Source organism: Odocoileus virginianus, chromosome 21 (assembly GCF_023699985.2).
Source record: "Odocoileus virginianus isolate 20LAN1187 ecotype Illinois chromosome 21, Ovbor_1.2, whole genome shotgun sequence".
Lineage (NCBI taxonomy): Eukaryota > Metazoa > Chordata > Mammalia > Artiodactyla > Cervidae > Odocoileus > Odocoileus virginianus.
The window spans coordinates 50,741,323-50,761,386 of NC_069694.1; the positions used below are offsets into that span (position 1 = coordinate 50,741,323).

At 39.2% G+C, this 20,064-nt stretch overlaps 1 protein-coding gene across 28 annotated transcripts in view; it reads right to left on the minus strand.

Moving 5' to 3' along the window:
- Positions 1-20,064, minus strand: part of CAMK2D (calcium/calmodulin dependent protein kinase II delta) — a 303,590-nt gene that overhangs the window by 203,651 nt on the left and 79,875 nt on the right. The gene's annotated exons all lie outside the window — the stretch shown is intronic.

The window sequence follows — 20,064 nt, forward strand, 5'->3', positions numbered from 1 at the left end:
TCCACCCTTCTCTGTATCCCTAACCATTTCTTTGAAGGGGCACAGAGATCACTGTAAACTTGCATTTTAAAAACTATCTGATACTCTTCTTTGGTTTCTTTATAGTAGTTCATATGCACATAATTATAACCAAAACCACTAGCCAAAGCACAAAATAAATAACAGAGGGAGAAGCAAGAACATAGCAGAAACACGTGCTGCCAGTGAGCAGAGTGTGGTAGAGTGGTCCTTGTTGAAAGCCTTACATCAAAGGCCTGATTTAAACCTTACAATAGCCCTCTAAGGTAGGCAACCTTATTATCCCTACTTTACAAGTACAAAAACAAAGGTAGAGAAAGGTTAAGATCATAAAATTAGTTATTGCCATCTACCAATCTGCTCTTACCAACTAGTGCCACAGACAGCCTTAAGAGACTGAGGGGGGCATCTACCTAACCACCCCCACACAGTTTATGTCAACTGTCCTCACACTCTGGTCTCAGAACCCCTTCACACTCTTAAATTATCAGGAACCCCCCAAAAAAGCTTTTGATTATGTGGATTAGGTCTATTAATGCTTAATAGAAATAAAACTGAGACAAACTTTAAACAGATATTTATAAATTCACTTAATAAGGAACCCATTATATTAACATAAGTGACTGCATTTAATTTTTAAACATTTATTGCGAAATAATTGAAACTTACAGAAAACTCAAGGACTAAAAATAGTTTCCCCAAATCCTAGGTACTGTTTATTCAGATACATTATTAACATTTTACCCATTTTTTTACACAATTTTACATGCCCTCCATGTATATGATCATATGTATCTATACATATTTACCTAATTGACACATGTATATACAAATATATATTTATAAAAAAATGAACCATTTGAAGGTAAGTAAATAAACATTAAGATCCTTTACCCCTAAAATATCAGTGTGCATCTCATCATCAGAGAAATGCAAATCAAAACCTCAATGAGGTACCATTACACACCAGTCAGGATGGCTGCTACCCAAAAGTCTAAAAGCAATAAATGCTGGAGAGGGTGTGGAGAAAAGGGAACCCTCTTACACCGTTGGTGGGAATGCAAACTAGTACAGCCGCTATGGAAAACAGTGTGGAGATTTCTTAAAAAACTGGAATTAGAACTGACATATGACCCAGCAGTCCCACTCCTGGGCATACACACTGAGGAAACCAGAATTGAAAGAGACACGTGCACCCCAATGTTCATTGCAGCACTGTTTATAATAGCCAGGACATGGAAGCAACCTAGATGCCTATCAGCAGACAAATGGATAAGGAAGCTGTGGTACATGTACACCACGAAATATTACTCAGACATTAAAAAGAATTCATTTGAATCAGTTCTAATGAGATGGATGAAACTGGAGCCCATTATACAGAGTGAAGTAAGCCAGAATGATAAACACCAATATAGTATACTAACGCAAATATATGCAATTTAGAAAGATGGTAACGATAACCCTATAAGCAAGATAGAAAAAGAGACACAGATGTACAGAACAGACTTTTAGACTCTGTGGGAGAAGGTGAGGGTGGGATGTTCTGAGAGAATAGCATTTAAACAAGTACACTATCAAGGGTGAAACAGATCGCCAGCCCAGGTTGGGTGCATGAGACAAGTGCTCAGGGCTGGTGCACTGGGAAGACCCAGAGGGATGGGATGGAGAGGGAGGCGGGAGGGGAGATCAGGATGGGGAACACATGTAAATCCATGGCTGATTCATGTCAATGTATGGCAAAAACCACTACAATAGTGTAAAGTAATTAGCCTCCAACTAATAAAAATAAATGAAAAAAAAATTTCAGTGTGCATTACCAAGAATTGTGAATATTCTCTTACAATCACAGCATGTTATCAACTTCCACAAATTTAACATTGAGACAATAATTTACTGCTCCACACTCCCATTTTGTTGATTTAATCCAAGGATGTCCTTTATAGCATTTTCCTCCTTTTAATGCAACATCCAGTCTAGGATCAAATACGGCATTTAGTTGTCATTTCTCTTTAGCTCCTTGAGTCTGGAATATTTCCACAGTTTCCCTTTATCTTTTGTGACCTGACATTTCTGAAGAATACCATCATGTCTATTTTTTAGAGAGAATATTTCTCATTTTGGTTTTTTGGTTTTGTCAAATGATCGCTCATGATTTGATTTAGGCTATGTGTTCTCAGCTAGAACATTATCCTTCTCAGGCTCTCACATCTGGAGGTACACACTGTCCAACCGCTCCTCCAAAGTGATGATAACCAGGTCAAGGTGCTGCTGAATTTCTTTAATTATCTTCTTAATTTTCTTTTGTAACTAACAAGTATGTGGGAAGACAATTTAAGATCATGAAAACACCTTGCTCTTCATAAAAATTTCCCTCTACCTTCAGCATTGAGTGATAACTCTTGCCTGAACCAGTCTTTATTTGATGTGCTGTGGTAAAAAAAGGTGCTCAAGTGCTGGTTTTCCAACTCCAGCACATACAAATGAACGCGAAATGTTAAACCAGATTTTGAAGACGCATCTAACACCATCTTAAATACTGTAGAAGTAACACACATAAAGCATATGGAAAGCATATGCTTATGGGAATTATAATTTTTGTAATGGAGACAGGAAAATGCAAACATATATGCTAAACCATGTGAGCTATATATCATGATACACCTACAATTATGTGAAAATAAAGAAGAAGGTAGCAAAAGACCTTTATGGACAATAAGTGAGTGGTAGCAAGTTTTAGCTGTAGAGATAAACATAGAATTTTATATAGCCTATTCTTATGGACTGGCTGTGTTCCTGTAAAATTCCTATCTTGAACTCCTAACCTCCAGTATCTCAGAATGGGGCTGTATTTGGAGATACTGTTTTTAAAGGGAATAATTAAGTTAAAATGAGGTAATTAAGGGTGTACCCTAATGCAACATGACTGGCGTCCTTAAAGGAAAAGGAGTTTAGGACACTGACGTGCCAAGAGGGAAGACGAAGTGAAGTCACAGGGAGAAGATGGACATCTACAAACCACAGGAAGGCTTCAGAAGAGATCAACCCTGCCAATACCTTGGTCTTGGATTTCTAGCCTCCATAATTTGAGTAAATAAATTTCTATCATTCAGGCTTAGTCTGTGGTACTTCGTTATGGCAGCCTCTAGCTAACTAATAGACCCATGTATTAGCTTTCCATCATTATAAAACAAAGTACTACAAACTTAGAAGCTTAAAACAATATATATTTTTAATCTTGCATTTTCTGTGCATCAGGAACATGGGCATATTTTAAGTGACCCCTTTGTTTTAGGGTTTCTCACAAGATGCCACAAAGGTATCAGCCAGGGTTGGGGTACCATCAAGAATCTTGACTGGGCAGGATCTGCTTCTGAGTCCGTAGTTGGGGGGAGTATTTAGTTCCTCAAGAGCTGCTGAGCTGAGCTTTTCAGCTTCTTAGCTGGCCACTGACTGGAAGCTGCCCTCACTTCCTTGCCACATGCCAACATGGCAACTTGCTTCATCAAAGCCACCAAAGGAAAGAAACTGCTAGCAAAAGGAAGTCCCTATCTCATCTAGCCTAATCATGAAGTGACAACCACCACACTTGCCATGTGTGCTTGGTTAGAAGCAAGTCAATAATAGAAAGTCCAGAGATAAATCCACGCACCTTATCTTTGACAAAGGAGACAAGAATATACAATGGAGAAAAGACAATCTCTTTAACAAGTGGTGCTGGGAAAACTGGTCAACCACCTGTAAAAGAATGAAACTAGAACACTTTCTAACACCATACACAAAAATAAACTCAAAATGTAATAAAGGTCTAAACATAAAACAAGAAACTATAAAACTAGAGGAAAACATAGGCAAAACACTCTGACTAAATCACAGCAGGATCCTCTATGACCCACCTCCCAGAGTAATGAGTAAATAAAAGCAAAAATAAACAAATGGGACCTAATTAAACTTAAAAGGTTTTGCACAATGAAGGAAACTATAAGTAAGGTGAAAAGACAGCCTTCAGAATGGGAGAAAATAATAGCAAATGAAGCAACTGACAAAGAATTAATCTCAAAAATATACAAGCAACTCCTGCAGTTCAATTTCAGAAAAATAAATGACCCAATCAAAAAATGAGTCAAGGAACCAAACAGACATTTCTCCAAAGAAGACATACAGATGGCTAACAAACACATGAAAAGATGCTCAACATCACTCATTATCAGAGAAATGCAAATCAAAACCACAATGAGGTACCATTTCATGCCAGTCAAAATTGCTGCTATCAAAGTCTACAAACAATAAATGCTGGAGAGGGTGCAGAGAAAAGGGAACCCTCTTACACTGTTGGTGGGAATGCAAACTAGTACAGCCACTATGGAGAACAGTGTGGAGATTCCTTAAAAAACTGGAAATAGAACTGCCATATGACCCAGCAATCCCACTGCTGGGCATACACACTGAGGAAACCAGAATTGAAAGAGACACATATACCCCAATATTCATCACAGCACTGTTTATAATAGCCAGGACATGGAAGCAACCTAGATGCCCATCAGCAGACAAATGGATGAGGAAGCTGTGGTACATGTACACCATGGAATATTACTCTGCCATTAAAAAGAATGCATTTGAATCAGTTCTAATGAGGTGGATGAAACTGGAGCCCATTATACAGAGTGAAGTAAGTCAGAATGATAAAACACCAATACAGTATACTAATGCATATATATGGAATTTAGAAAGATGGTAACAATGACCCTATATGCAAGACAGCAAAAGAGACACAGATGTACAGAACAGTTCTGTGGGAGAAGGCAAGGGTGGGATGATTTGAGACGCTAGCGTTGAAACATGTATATTATCAACTGTGAAACAGATCGCCAGTCCAGGTTTGATGCATGAGACAGGGTGCTAGGGGCTGGTGCGTTGTGATGACCCTGGGGGATGGGATGGGGCGGGAGATGGGAGGGGGGTTCTAGATGGGGAACACATGTGCACCCGTGGCTGATTCATGTCAATGTTTGGCAAAAACCACTGCAATATTGTAAAGTAATTAGCTTCCAATTAAAATAAATTAATTAATTAAAAAAAAGAAGCAAGTCACTAAGCTGGCCTACTTTTTAAGGGGAAGTAGTTACACAAGACCAGAAACAGCAGGAAGTAAGGATTGTCAAGGCCACCTTAGAGGGTGAGGGCCACCTCTGACTACAGAACTGAGGTTTCATGAATTTCTTTCTGATACCCAGGTTCACTTACTTTTTCTTCCATGCAATCACATAACTTAGTGATTTCCTATGAGTCACAAGGCATTCTGCACTCTTTCGTTGGGGGATGTTGTGACATCTCAAACATGATGACAGAACTAAAGTTTTCATTAAAAGGAAATGTGTATTGCCTGGGGTGCTCCACACTCAACATCAAATTCATGACTTTTGAGGGAGTAGGTAGGTGAGGAGGAGTTATTAAGCACCTATTATTACCAAAAGCACACTTCTGTATTCATCCTGCTAAAGAGAAGAATTAGTTTTACATGTAAAATTTCCTTTATTTTTCATTCAGGGGGCAACAATAATTATACACCCTACTTCATCATTCCCAGCAATTACAACTATGAGGGTAAGAGGCAAAAACAGATTTTAAAAGGCAAGAAAGATATCCATAATACTACATATCACCATTTGAAGATTTTCTTTTATTACCCACACACCCTGCAGCTAGTGCAGAACCAGCTTCATTTATCATTTAATATTTATTAAAGTAATCAACCTATAATAGTTTGGCCTTATTCTTCTTTTGAAGGTCAAGTCCACAATACAAACCAACATATAACCCTTCAGGCTGCAGTCTTGTCAGGTGCGACAAGGTACATGCTGTCAGCAATATATGGCTGAAGACCTATCACATGAAAATGCTGTAAGGAAAAGATATTATTGTCCAGTTTAGACACAAAATAAGTGGGGACTAGTATTACCCAGTACAGATAACTCTGGATATTACAGAAGTTTCTGAGAATTTTGAGAAAATGTAGCTATTTCTTCCTGATTTTAAGGTACTTTTTAATACTTTAACTTCAGATGTTTTATTTCAAGTGAGGTCAAAAATTTGAATTTGGACCTAATGAAATAAACCCTTCACTGCTGTTTCAAATCAAATTTTAATCTTTATGCAAAATAACTGATCACAAGTGAACTTAAAGTGCTAGCCTTGAATCACCTTCACAAAGCAACAGGAGTATTATTAAAGCTACATAAAGCAACAACTTATCTAGCAGCATCAGGGAATGAGTTTTTATCAGGAAGTAAATTTCAAAAGTAATGGGGAGGGGGGGTTAGTTGTTTTCTTACTCTGAGGACATACAATGTAATGTTTTTGACACCACAGGGTCACCATTTCAGCCTTAGGTATTATTCTGCTGTATTTAAGTGAGTCCTCAGGAGCCTGCTGAGGTGTGAGAACCCACAGGCAGCTGCCCTGTATCCCTGTCTGCCCCGTCCCCATGTGGAATCAGGTTGCAGCATGGGCAAGGCGAAGGATGGTTTGGGCGGTGGGTTCAGCTCGGTCTTTTATCATCAGTCACTCACCACCACACACAGGCACACACATACACGAGTGCAAACCTACAGCCTAAGGAAGACAAGGATCTGCTACGCCCAAGAGGGTTTAGCTCTTCCAGTTCCTTCTCCCTTCAAAGAGATCGTCACCGTTAAAATCAGCTTATATAGAAATTAAGCAGGGGCCACCCTGAAGCCCCGGAAAATGGGGAGTGTGAAATCCAGCTCCATCACTCCTTTCTGTTCTGCTGGCCTTCAGGACTCCCACCTTAAGCTGCGGCCGCCATGACTCCTGTCTCCTGGGTTCTTCCTTGGCCCTGAGCTCCAGCGGGAGACCAGTGCCTCGGATCTATCCATTTTAATCCTGCTTCCCTGGCTTCTGCACTACAACCAGCCCAACTTGACTCTCAACTTTTTTTACATTTGTTCAGTTTCTAAGAAACAACAGCCTCAAATAAGAGACTCTCCTATTCTCCTTCTAAAACCAAACCTGACTGGTTACCCATTCTCAGAAGAAGGTAGGTTAAACATGTTATGTAAACTACTGCACAATGTGTACTTCTGCATCTGTTTATTATAGTTTTGCTATTTCTTCACACTTTTATTTATTTTTTTTTGCTGCCACCTCTTATTGCTTTGAGTTTCTCCAACAAGGATATAAAAATATAAAGTAATCACAAATAACCTGGCAGTAAGAACATGAAGAGATCTTCTCTGAATAAAAGATAGACTCTAATACACAGATTCTGGAACATTATTATGTGGTTACTTAGATAGAAGTCTTATTCCTGGAGGTTTTGGAATTACATTCTGAATACATTTTTCTTGTTAGAGAAATTACTTCTCGTTAAATGAGGCCTTCCTCTGGTAGAAATATAAATTCTGTCCACTTAAGTAGGTCATATTCAAAACTGCACTGTAAGTTAAAAGGAACTATTTAAAGGTTCACATTATTACAAAACCTGAGCATGATGTATATGGATTTGAAGCTGTCATATTCATTTAACAAAAGGATTTTTAAACTCATAATTAAACAGTATACTTCCACATCACTCTTTTATTTTGGGCTATGTTTAATCCACACCATAAAACTGATTTTTTAAACTATGCACTTGACCTAGATCCTTTCTGACATCAGGTACTGGTCACTCTCCATCAGTTCTGCTGCCCACTAATACCCTGGAAGGAGAGGAAGATCTCAGGCTTTAGAGCAGAGCAGACAAGAGGTGCTCTCTGGTTCTTCCACTCACTATCAACTGGATGTCAAAGCTCCCAGACCTCTCAAAAACTGTTTATCAAACGGGCATAAAATATCTGGCATCAGGTATAGTATCTGGAAGAAAAAGTAGGACATCAATAAATTATAGCATTATTATTTTTAAAAAAATCTGTCCAACTTTAAAAGAACTAGATTTCTAAAAGACTTTCTAAAAAGTATACTAATTCCATCAAATATTAGTCATTATACATGCATTTTAATATATTATAAAAATTGATTTTCCATAAAATCATATGATTATGCTATTCAGGCCATTGATAACTGAAATAGTGAGAGAACCACTCATATTAATGGTCAGACAGAGAGAAAATCAATACAGTAAAATATGGATAAAAACTCATAGTTATTCAATCTCATGGTGTACTCTAACTAGCTCAAAATAAAGAATATAGTTGGTGGCATCACTGATTGTACAGACATGAGCTTGAGCAAACTGTGGGAGATAGTGAAGGACAGGGAAGCCTGGCGTGTGCAGTTCATGGGGTTGTAAAGAGTCGGACATGACTGAGCAACTGAACAACAAAAAGAATAAAAGAAAATTTTTTTATTTGCTTGAGTGTAAAACTTTTAAACAAGTTAATCAGTTACATATAAACTAATGATGTTCTTTCATCCATGTCACAAATCCAAAATAAATGCTGTTCTGATGAATAATTTATCATATATTATTATTTCAGAGGGAGTTAGTAGATGATATATTTGGCCTATTTGCTATATCGGTAAAGGAATAAATAGTGAAATCTGATGCAACCATTCTAAAGCTGTCCTGCAGGAGAAAAAACTTCCCTCTTCCACCACAATAATGGCATTCATTCAGAGACATGACATTCCATCTGCTATGAAAATAATGCTTTAAACAAAATTATGCAAATATAAGACAAAAAAATCCCTATCTTATAAGGCTTCTGTTCAGCAGCAATTTAGATGAGAATACAATGTTACAGACCTTTAAAAATTGCAACTAGTAAACATTAACTTACATAAAATATTTTCATATAAATGTTTAATATCTGCTTATACAGAATATCTACATAACTACCAAAAATATAGTGAGGAGATGGGAACACTCCATTGAGACCTAACAGAAGTCTTAGGGGAGTCTGTTAGTAATCCTCTCACTAGGTGGGTAAGGCACCAGCTGAGGAATTTGAATCGAGCGGGGGTCCCTTCAGATGGGAAGGGGGCGTGGCACCGTGCAGAACCCAGACACAGGGCCCTGAACAGGAGACTGCTGCTGGAGTGTGCATTTCCTCCAGGCGATAACGGCTGGGGACGGGAAGCCCTGACGGCGCCCTTGGAGCGCTCAGTGACCTCAGCCGGCTCTCCCCCGAGGTCCACAACCTCTGATGGCGCTGCCGTCTCCCTCGCAAGGGGGTGCCCCTGCCTGCCTGTGTGTCCACCATTCTGCTAACACGGCAATATCACTCGCTGCGTGTTCCAGGGCATAGTCTAGTACTGCCAGGGTCGCCAGGAGTCCACCAGGAGAAGCAAAGCAGAAGCCTAAGAAAAGAAGGGTGCTATCCAGAACAGGCAGAGAGCCAGGAAAAGTCCCCGCAGAAGGCAACGATCAGGACTTGTCCAGGGGAGGAGAGCAAAGTGTGCCAAGGTACACCTAAGTCACAAGGGGCCAGAGCTCACACACAACGTAAGGCTGCCTGCCAACGGTACCATTTTAAACTCCTGTGTCTTAGGTGATTGTTAATATGAAAGACAAACCCCTGTAGAAACAAGTTATGAGGGTACTATCCAGTACATATCAAGAGATAAAGATATTTTCATGTATCTCTATCTTAATTGTACACCAACAATTTAATCCATACAAGTTTTTTTTAAAAAAATATTCTAATTATACTCCTGGAAAGCAGCAATGAGACATCATTCTGCCTTCAGTTTTCACAAGTTGGTCTAGACCACAGCATTCACCTCAAGTGTAATCTTACTTGTTTTGGAAGGAATTGCTGCACAGTTCCAATTTCCTGTTTAGGAAATAGAGTTAAATCACTTGAGATGTGTTGCATTAAACCTTTCAAACTTACTACCTAGAGACTAAATGGACCCAGAAGGGAAACAAAACATACGCAATCCACACTGCACCACTTTCTTCCACTGGCCCAGATGACTTACAGGCAGATGCACAGTAAAACAAAGAGCATTTACATCATGGATGTGCTGATCGTTTTTAGCTTTTCTTATTGTGGTAAACATATTTTGCTGTCCTTAAATAAGTTTTTCCAACATCCGTTGGATCACTGAAAAGGCAAGAGAGTTCCAGAAAAACATCTATTTCTGCTTTATTCACTACACCAAAGCCTTTGACTGTGTAGATCACAACAAACTGTGGAAAATTCTTAAAGAGATGGGAATACCAGACCACCTGACCTGCCTCCTGAGAAATCTGTAGGGAAGTCAAGAAGCAACAGTTAGAACTGGACATGGAACAACAGACTGGTTCCAAATCAGGAAAGGAGTACATAAAGGCTGTATATTGTCACCCTGCCTATTTAACTTATATGCAGAGTTCAGTTCAGTTCAGTTGCAACCAGCTCTTTGCGACCCCATGGACTGCAACATGCCAGGCCTCCCTGCCCATCACCAGCTCCCGGAGTTTACTCAAACACATCCATTGAGTCAGTGATGCCAGCCAACCATCTCATCCTCTGTCGTCCCCTTCTCTTCCTGCCCTCTATCTTTCCCAGCATCAGGGTCTTTTCAAATGACTCAGTTCTTCACATCAGGTGCCCAAAGTATTGGAGTTTCAGGTTCACTATCAGGCCTTCCAATGAATATTCAGGACTGATTTCCTTTAGGATTGACTGGTTGGATCTCCTTGCAGTCTAAGGGACTCTCAAGAGTCTTCTCCAACACTGCAATTCAGAAGTATCAATTCCTTGGTGCTCAGCTTTCTTTCTAGTCCAACTCTCACATCCACACATGACTACTGGAAAAACCATAGCTTTGACTAGACAGATCTTTGTTGGCAAAATAATGTCTCTGCTTTTTAATATGTTGCCTAGGTTGGTCATTAACTTTTCTTCCAAGGAGCAAGTGTCTTTTAATTTCACGGCTGCAGTCACCACCTTCAGTGATTTTGGAGCCCAAGAAAATACATATATGGAGCCCAAGAAAAAATATATGCAGAGTACATCTTGAGAAATGCCAGACTGGATGAAGCACAATCTGGAATTGAGGTTGCTGGGAGAAATATCAATAACCTCAGATATGCAGATGACACCACCCTTATGGCAGAAAGCAAAGAAGAACTAAAGAGCCTCTTGATGAAAGTGAAAGAGGAGTGAAAAAGTTGGCTTAAAACTCAACATCCAGAAAACAAAGATCATGGCATCCAGTCCCATCACTTCATGGCAAATAGATGGGGAAACAGTGGAAACTGTAGTTGACTTTATTTTCAGGGGGGCTCCAAAATCACGGCAGATGGTGACTGCAGCCATGAAATTAAAAGACGCTTGCTCCTTGGAAGAAAAGTTATGACCAACCTAGACAACATTTTAAAAAGCAGAGACATTACTTTGCCAACAAAGGTCTGCCTAGTCAAAGCTATGGGTTTTCCGGTAGTCATGTATGGATGTGAGAGTTGGACTATAAAGAAAGCTGAGTGCCGAAGAATTGATGCTTCTGAACTGCAGTGTTGGAAAAGACTCTTGAGAGTCCCTTAGACTGCAAGGAGATCCAACCAGTCAATCCTAAAGGAAATCAGTCCTGATATTCATTGGAAGGACTGATACTGAAGCTGAAACTCCAATACTCTGGCCACCTGATGCGAAGAGCTGACTCATTGGGAAAGACTCTGGTGCTGGGAAAGATTGAAGGCGGGAGAAGGGGACGACAGAGGATGAGATGGTTGGACGGCATCACCGACTCAACGGACATGAGTTTGAGTAAACTCCGGGAACTGGTGATGGACAGGGAGGCCTGGTGTGCTGCAGTCCATGGGGCTGCAAAGAGTCAGACATGACTGAGCGACTGAACTGAGGTTAAATATGTTTTTCTAATAATTAAATACACAATTTATTCAAAACATGGAAAGTATAAAATATTTACACATTTTTCCTTTATCTAGTTTAATACTAACATTAAAAACAGATGAAAGAATGAGTTTGGATAGTAATTTAGAGGAATATAAAATTCTCATGGTTCCTTTAAGCATCTGGAATATTCAGTTACTCACGTTTTTCCCTCAGAAGTAACTGAAGCTAACACAACTTAAACCTCAGGGCCTTGCAGATGCACGGGCCACTGAAAGCATCTTAACAACACAATCATATGTCTTCATAAAACTTGCCAAACAAGATGTTTTAACATCATCAGTTAGGATCATTATTTCTTTCCACACCTTCTTCTGCTCCATCACACTTCTCCTTGCGTTAAGTGATACTGAAGTGGACACAAACTGTTTTGAGATTTAGCTAAGGGGAAGCTGAGTTGAAGATATAGCTTTATTTGGATTTAATGATACATTTACATGGTTCCAAGTCACTTTCGGGTATGGTTATGTTCTTGCTAGTCACCCCAATGCAGGGCTCCTTCCAGGAATACGTGTGCATCCCAGTCGGCCCTGAGATGACAGGACGCCCCTGAGGAGGCATCAGGATATAACCTTGTGCTGCCATTCACCCCGCAAGTAAGGACACAGGGAGGGGAGAGCAAGGTTTACTTTTGCTATTTTTCTGGATTTTGTTGTGCTCTGCAGTACCTGTCAGCTTTAAAATTTATAATTTCTTGTGACTACTTTTATTCTAAATACAGATTTACTTTTGAGTTTAATTTTGTGTTTGCAATTTTGTTTTCTTTTCCTTAGAATTTCCAAACTGCATAAGCTTCAGACCCCACTAACGCTGAATCCTCACTCCTTATACTTATGAAAAAAAGGAAGATAAATTATTCTTTAAACTCTAAACATAAAACAACCACAAATAAAATACTTCACAAAATGTATATTAACTTTATCCTTTATGTAACTATAAACTCATTTATATTATTAAAACTGGTCATTAAAAAGTCATATACATATCAATCATGAGTGACAAACCACAGTGAAAAGATCACCAAGTAGAAAATTAGGAGGAAAAAAAAAATGGCTTTCACAGTAGAGGCTCTGCCAGGAATAAGGGCAAAATTCAGCACATCTTGTATCTGTAAAAAGCTATACTTATTCCTTTCTATCCTAGCAGAACACCACAGATTTGAGATAACTTATCTTTATAGCTGGGGGGAAATCCCTATGTCAGATGTGGTACTTAAGCATATTTATTAAGCAGACACAAGACACTGAATGATGTTTTGAAGGTAAAGTAACTTATTACAGTCTAGCTACTCATGAACTTCAAATTAAACTAGAAATTATTGGTTTTAATAATAAAAATACCCATCGAACTGGAGAAGTGACACTATCATTTATTAGTGTATGCTCCAAGTAAAAAAAATCAAGGCACCTTAAATTCTTGCCACGACATATTTTAATCATATATTCCTAGTTTACCACTTACGGGTACTTTTATTAACTACCTGCACAAATATGAGTTCTAATGTAACTATCTAAGTAAGAGTTTTAAAAACAGTATTACGATAAGACATTAAAATGAAAGTGTCTCAGTTTTAGCTGAAATCCTGAAAGCTAAAAGCAACGGCCAGTTACAGAGTGCTAGCCATATATTCAGGACTTGTCAAGAGGTCAGTTGAAGCTATTCTCAGTCATAAGCCCACTGCTCATTTCCAGCTGAACTGGAGCAGATAATAAGACCACTATGGAGAACTGCTCCAGACAGAGTCATAGAACCCTCTGCATCTCCTCCTACCCAACATGGGAACGGAGCTTACCCAAAGGTACAGAATTAAAGAAAGAAGGGGTGACTCAGAAGTATCAGATGAGGTGCATCCCTTTGACTTTGAGAAAATTAAGAACAGCTACCCCTGGAATTGTAAAGCAAAGAGGTCTATGATCAGGTTATACTTCCACAATGGTTAAGACCATGTTTCTATGAAAACAGATTGTGAGCCCATAGGAGGGACTGGTTGTCTTCTAAGAGACAATACTGAAGAGGTTACCCAGGGAGGCACTGTGATCCTAACAGAGGGGTGGAATGCCAGAAGCTCAGGAGCAGGAAAGGCAGTTAAAAACAACCCAAACACCCTGCCAGGGGAAGCATGGCCATCATCAGTATAACTATCCCCAGAGATCCCTAAGAGGAATTGTTCAAAAGCCCACAAAGACGTGCCTTGAAATCTAGGCGGCAATCTTGCATCCATCAGATAGTAGCAATGCAGACTACAAACGCACCACTGGAATGAGACTTGCATGGCTCCTTACAGCTCTATCCCCAAGGGCCACAAACAGCAATTAGTAACTAGAAGGGGAAATAAGGTTAAAAAAAAAAAGTGTTAAGTTTCACACCCTTTCCCTGGTCCATGGAGGCTCTCAAGCACGAAACAAGCTTGACCTGAGAAGTACGGTGGGTGGGTGTGTGCGTGCTTAGTTGTCCCCCTGGACTGTAACCCGCCAGGGTCCTCCATCCACAGGCTTTCCCAGGCAAGAATACTGGAGTGGGTTGCCATTTCCTTCTCCAGGGGATCTTACTGACCCAGGGATCGAACCTGGGTCTCCTGCACTGCAGGTGAATTTTTTACCCACTGAGCCATTAACCCAAATATGAGAGAGGGGACAAGTTTTAAAGATTACACTGGTCAGGACTTCTACATTTCTGAAATGAGACTGTTCTTGTGACTAAAAGGAACTGCAAAGCTCTGAAATCTAACCAAGATTTCATCAAGGACAAAAGTGCATATGTACAGTGGGTTCACAGGAGCTGAGAATGGGTAGTTTCAGTGGGGGACAAATGATATGATTTAGATTATAAATATTTTCTTTAAAAAATCTGTAACCATCTGTAGCTTGGATTTACTATTAATGATATTGTCATAGTCATTCCCTTCACATCATACACTCCTCTGCTTTCAGAGTACCATGTTTAGTTTCTTTGGAAACAGAGTTATGAAGAATAGTCTAGATCCTCATTACATGGAAGCATTTCATGTATACTTTCCAATTACCTAAAATTTTTCTAGATAACTTACACTTTAAAAATGTACCATCTTATTCTTCCTGATCCTGAAATTATAATGCATCTTAAGTGTAGGACAGCATTCCCTGGACTTACAATGAGTGGCAGTCTTAACCCACCTTCATTCTAGATGTAAGTCTTCATCATCCATCAGGAATGAACATTTATCTTTAACCTAGAATGCTCTGTCTCAAGTAAGTGCTGCATCATTTAGGACGTGGGTTTGGCATTGGCATGGCATTACAAACTGGGCCAGCTCTAAAGCAAGAGCTTTTTGCAACCCTGCCTGGCCCAATGCCCACAGTTTATAAAGAGGCATATTAAATGACTCTGGTGACTTCTAAACTCTGAAAGAGGACGATATCTGTCTCTGTGTGGTGAACTTTAAAGCTGTCAGGCAAAAAACTGTCCTGGGCTGACATGTGAAGTCAACATCCACTTCCATGTAAATGAACAGACCCACTGACCAGCTGCTACAGACAGAGTGACACTGAAAACAATTTCTGATTTGTGTTAATCCACAGGTATTATCAGAATCAAAGCACAGCTCCATAACAGCTGTGCAGGGGGTGCAGGGGAAACCCCAGGAGCTCACTGAGGTTGTCTGCATCACAGTTAAAAGAAATCAACAGCTAAACCTCCCCTCAGGGAATAAAACGCCAGAGGCACTAGGGAGAAACCCATACCAATTCTCCTTTAAAACCTGAGGCTCCAGGAATTCTGCCAAGTGACCTGGAAATGTGGGCCTGTGACCAGAGGCCAACAGAAGAGAGCATTCTGCGTCAGCTCTTGCAGTAGAAGCGAGTGCATGGCCACCGTCCACCCTGCACATCCCAATCTTGACAACTCCTACACAATAAACCTTTTCACTCTTCCACCTAGCCTAATTATTCCTGACCTGTCGTCATCCTCATTTCTTTCACTCTAATATTATTTTTCTAAAAAATCTTATGATAAAAATGATAGATTCTCAAACTGTTACAGGGTCTTCTTGTTCTCTCCCTGTTCCAACCCTGGAGTTAGACATTTCTCTAAGAAACTTTGGCATCTTTTCATTTTTTGGAAAAGTATATTTACAGAACAAAATCTGTTAAAACTCCACTACCCAGGGAGTTTCTGGGTGGTCTAGTGGTTAGGATTTGGCACTTTATAGCCTGGATTCCATCTCTGGTTGGGGAACTGAGCTCCCATGAGCCACGAGGCATGGCCAAAACAAAACACAAATGAACAAAACGAACACCCTACCCAGATATACCATTGTTCACATTGTTTGCATTTTGTTTACACTGTTTACATTTTATACATTGTCTACACTGTTTACATTTTGATGCACTCCTTGCCACTCTTTTCCTTTGCATATACCTAAATATGACTTAAAGTTATGTATAAGCAAAGGAAAAGAGTATAAAGTATGATTTAAAAATCATTCTTTTGTAGATTGCCTAAGTCCCCCAGGCAATTGCTTTGGAACAGACACATGACTGACTAGTTAGATGAAAGATAAAAGCCTACAAACGAGAATTTGGGGAGAGGGAATATCCCTTCCAGATAAAATATACCCCGATTAGACCACTGTGTGCCCCCCTGTACAGTATCTGTCAAAATAATGTGACTAACTGGCTCCTCAGAATACTGAGTCAACCAGAAAGGTTCGCTATGGTTTCCCAGAAGATGTTATGGAAAAGCCCGAATGACCGTTTTGGCCAACACGATACTTGCATCAAAGGTTAAGTTCTCATACAAACAGAGGAAAATTAATTATGCAAATCTTATGAAATGTTTACTTGGATTAAGTAGTTCCCCCGACCCCAATAATTCAGTCTATTTATCAAAGACTTGGCATCTAGCCAGTCTTCTACTTCACCCAAAGTCTGCCATCACAACATGGTAGGCTACTTCAACAAACACACGGATGACTAGTCACAGACTTTCATTTCCTTGATCTCTTTATCTCCAATGATCTTAACCTCCACTCCAGTTTGGTTACCACTCCTGCAGTCATTCCTTGAAACTTGGTCATCCTCCTCTGGAATCAGGAAGGTAAAAATTCCAATCTCTAACCATCAACTGCTCACTTTTCCAAATGTTCATTCAACATTTCCTAGGTAACTCTTCTCAAACCATCAGGAAAACGAGGTCACTGACTCCTCTACTTTTCCTAATCCGTCATTTACTTTTTGCTCCGTATTCCTCTGCACTCCACTCTAGCCATACCGGCTGACCTTCTTTGAGTTCTTCATACATGCCATGAATCTTCAGAATACAAGTGCATGTATCCCACTTGCTGGAAACTCACTCCACCTCTTTTTGATTTATATTTGGTTATTCTCCACATACTAAAACAAGTATTTTCTATTCAAGGAGGCATTTTTCTAACATGTTGAAATTCCTTATTATTGCTCACACATAGCAAAAATTCCACTCCATAGTTATTTGCCACAGTTGACTTTTTATTTAGTTGTAAGATTTTTTTTTAAATGATCTCTCTCTGCAATAAATGGTAAGATCCAATAAAGCAGGATATGTTGATTTTTCTTCACCCTTCTATACCCTACACCTCAGACAGTGTCTGGCACATAGCAAATAAGCAATGAAATTTTATTGAATGAATTTGTGAATAAACAGGGAAAAATAATATAGAACAAACAGGAAAACAGGAATAAAAATAAGAATAGAGACTTCTCCTGATACAACCTGGCTTATTTCCTTCTCTAGGTGGCCACAGAGATATGAAGATAACGTAGTCAGACAATCCAGAGGCTGTCAGAAGAGTCAGACAAGACGAAACCATCTGAGAACGAAAGCCCTGTGTCAGCACTGGCCATGGGATGAGAAATGAGCCTAGAGTCTAGAACATGCCACGCTTGTTGGATTAAGATGGGAATACTCATTAGATTATAAGAAAGCTACAATCGAGTTTATTTTATACCTGTACACACACATACACACGTATATATGTATATGAATGTATATACAAATTGTAGGTCATAAAGAGAGTTATCATTCAAGTAGAAATAGCCCCACGTGTACAGAGAAAAAAGTGTCTTTTATGGTGGCAGAAAACAAAAATCGAAAGGGGATCTCTTACAAGGTTATTTATGTAAGAAATATGCATAAATATGCATAAAAGAGTATCTTGACTCAAGATTCAAAGATTTTCCAAAGCTCTTTTTTTAACACAACCATGAAAATAACAGCTAAATGACAGGACAGCCATCACTTGGTAAACTTTCAAACAAATGGAATCTTTCATAATTTGATAGTTTTGGGCAGCTGAAAATCAGGTTACCTGAGGGTTAAATGAAAGAAACGCTTTCTGCTTGAGTTGTCATTAGAAGTCTTTGTAATAGAGTCCTGCGAAGGAGCTGCTTTTAGCAGCAGACCAGTACAGTTCACGCTGAGGCAGCAGGTGGATCAGGGTGCTCTCCAGCAGACTTTGGGGGGCATCCCTGGGCAACTTACTGGGCCTCTCTGAACACCAGTCCCCGTGGCTGTAAGAAGTGAAATCACAGTACCACAGGACACATGCAAGACTCCAAAGTCTTTTAGGCTCAGGACATCAGTGGGCTAGACGAAGATTTTTTCCATTTGTGTGACTTTGTACTCAATTCTGGGATTGTTTCTTGTTTGTGGTTTGAGTTTGTTTCTTTGTTTTTCGGATATGCGATTCTTAAAAGTCTAGGTAGAGGCAAACTACATCTAGCCCAAGGGAATTTTCCTAGCCTGATATTTTAGGAAATATATTTCAGTATAAAATACAAACAGAAAACTACATATGCCATAAGTATATTGTGCAATGATGTTTCACACAGTGAACACACCCACAAAACCAGTCAGTACCCAAGATCAAGAACAGAACCTAATCAATACCCAGAACTCTCTCATACTCCCAGACACCCCCCCCCCACACCACAGTAACCACTATCCTGACTTCAAATCATATAGATTTCGTGTGTTTCTGCCCTTTACATAAAAGGAATAACACGGTATGCATTGCGCTTTGGTATTTTACACCTGGAATACATTCCATTGATGTAATACTGTTCTGGGGTCTGATGTTAGCAACACCATTAAGAGCTGAAAACTTGTTAAAATAGATGAATGGACAGATGAAAAAACAAATAAGGAAATACGAAGGTCAGTTAATGCTACAGAGGTAAACTTTCAAAGGCCTGATGTAAATGACATAATTTACTTTCTCTCCACAACATAAATAAATAGCGAATAAAATCAAAAGCAGCTTATATTTACGAAACACACATATGTCAGAATTCAGTCTCTTATCCTCTTCTCTTCTGATACATGTTATTGTCATTTAAATGCTTCCTTCTCCAAGCCCCTTTTCTTTAAAATCTTCTCTGTATGTCTGCCATGGAGACTAATTACATATTTCTCAGTCTCTGCTTCTTTACTCTAAGTTAAAAAATCAACAATAATCAGGAATCCCCTGGTGGTCCAGGGGTTAGGACTCTGCGCTTCCATGGCTGAGGGCTCGGGTTCAACCCCTGGTTGGAAACTAAGATCCCATAAGCTGTGGACTGTGAACAAAAAAAGAAAAGAAAAATCAACAACATATGAAAGAAAACAGCAATACTGAGTCATATCCTTTAACCACAGATAGGGAGAAATCAAATTTTTTAAAAGTTACACTGAGTTTTGACAACTCTCAAAATACAAAAAAATAAAATAAAATTCAAAATATAAAAAAGACAAATCTCTAAATGCAAATTTGAAATTAAAGCACAAGAAAGGAGACATCAACTCCCCCATTACAACATAAAATTGAATTTCTTAAAAATGCCCAGCACACACATATTCTTCATAATGAGATCAATTCCATAGTAGCTGTCAGACTCACTGTTCTTTGTTTTTAAGTCAAAGATAACAATACCCAAACCACTGAGGAAGGAATAAAGAAAAAGAGAGAAGGAAGAAAGGAGAAAAGAGAAGGCCTCAGTTACACCCAAAATGATGTATTTGAAGAATAGCTAAAGAACACTTTAAATATCTCTAATGCACACAGGAAAAAGCTGCAATATATGCTGTTTGTTTCTTTGTAAGGACTAACAGTTAATTATACAAAAAAAACTTAATGAAGTTGTATTTAGGGATAAAGAATGGTGATTTTAAAACTACAACTTACTATAAATGTCAC